Raw genomic sequence first — 1,555 nt, forward strand, 5'->3', positions numbered from 1 at the left:
TTCTTACACAAACAAAAAAAATATTTCGAACATTATTCGACTCTATCTTGAAGATAAACACATAATTATGATACAAGTACGGAAATGATTTTTAACTTTTATCAAAATGTTGATGACTGAAGTATTCTCGCAAAAAAAACAGTCAAGAGAATTAAAACTAAACAATTATTTGCCGAAAAGCCGTTAGAATGGCAAAAAAAACAATACAGAAACCTAATTGCAACATCCAATATAGTCGAAATGCACCTGTATCTGCAACGGATCAGTCTTCGCAAGCAGCTCCTTGGCGAGGCTGGCGTCCTTAGACAAGTTCACCTTGAGTCGGCGGAGTGCAGGCAGCAGAGGAATCGCGCGGAGCAGCTCCGGCAGCTGGGGCAGGAGGTTGTGCCAGTCCTCGATGTCGCTGTCGATACGCAGCTCCTCCACCCTAGAGCGGCCAGACGAGGCCAGCGCCGTCAGGAGCTCGACGCCGAGGTCGGTATCCCTGTAGCCGAGGTCCACGGTGCGCAGCTGGTGAGCGCGGCTGAGGAACGAGACGGCCGAAGGGCAGTGGTAGCGAACCGACGGCCAAACGAGGTACAAGAGCGGATGAGCGTCAGCGCGAAGGTCACGGAGGTGTACGGTGGCTAGACTCGCGCACTCCGCCAAGACCTCCATGCCAGAGAAGATGGGGCAGTTCAGCTCTGTGAGATGGGGCATCCGGGACAACAGGAGTCCCGTCTTAGGTGACGGTGCGAAGTACGGCTCGCAATAGAGGCTGACGTCCCTCAGGGTGGCACCATGTCCCGCCAGGATGAAGTCGTACAAGTGCTCCGTCCCGGGCCTGACCGAGCACGTGAAACTCGTCAGCGACGGAGTGACGTCGAGCTTTAGGTAGCGGGGGTTGCGCTCGCAAGGAATGTCTCCTTCATTAAACACAAAAATTGTAAGCTGATGTAGTCCAGAGACGGACGCCACGGCTTCGAACATGTTGGAGGTATCTTTTGGAGACAAACGATCAGGGTAAAAATTGTGCCCGAAGTGTAGCCGAATGTCCTTCAGCCGCCCGAGCCTCCCCTGGTTCTTGATGAACTTGGCAGCGTCCTTGGCCATTTTTCCTTCGGCGGTCACCTCCATCCTCCTCACGGCGAACGGAGCCGAGAACATCAGTTCGCAGGTGTCGGTGGGGACGGTGATCTTCATCGAGTCAGCAAACGGCGCCAGACGCAGCGCGGCGCAGAGCCAAGGGCCGCTCGTGTCGTTTTGAGTGAGCCGCCTGCGCCGCCACACGTCTGGGTGTAGCGCCAGCGGCGCGAACCTCCTGCAGACCAGGCGGCACTGGATGAGGTCCGCCAGGCTCAGTCGCGCCATCACTAGCAGCAAGACGTCATCCGGAAGGTCCTCCATCTGAAAGAGCAAGACCGGGTGCACGATTTAGGAGTAGGCAGGCAGGCACTGTTCAAGCGAACACACTTCTTTGCGGACGGTAGAGATAAAAATCCCTCTTAGCAACACTAACATTAAGGGTAAGAGAAGTCATAAATGACAGTTCAAAGAAGAGAAAATTTGGGTGGGG

At 54.3% G+C, this 1,555-nt stretch overlaps 1 protein-coding gene across 1 annotated transcript in view; it reads right to left on the reverse strand.

The window, feature by feature from the left end:
• The window catches only part of LOC127749282 (uncharacterized), a 91,138-nt gene that overhangs the window by 2,084 nt on the left and 87,499 nt on the right, over positions 1-1,555 (reverse strand). The window lies entirely within an intron of this gene.

The sequence above is a fragment of the Frankliniella occidentalis genome, unplaced genomic scaffold (genome assembly GCF_000697945.3).
Source record: "Frankliniella occidentalis isolate FOCC.00 unplaced genomic scaffold, Focc_3.1 Scaffold42, whole genome shotgun sequence".
Lineage (NCBI taxonomy): Eukaryota > Metazoa > Arthropoda > Insecta > Thysanoptera > Thripidae > Frankliniella > Frankliniella occidentalis.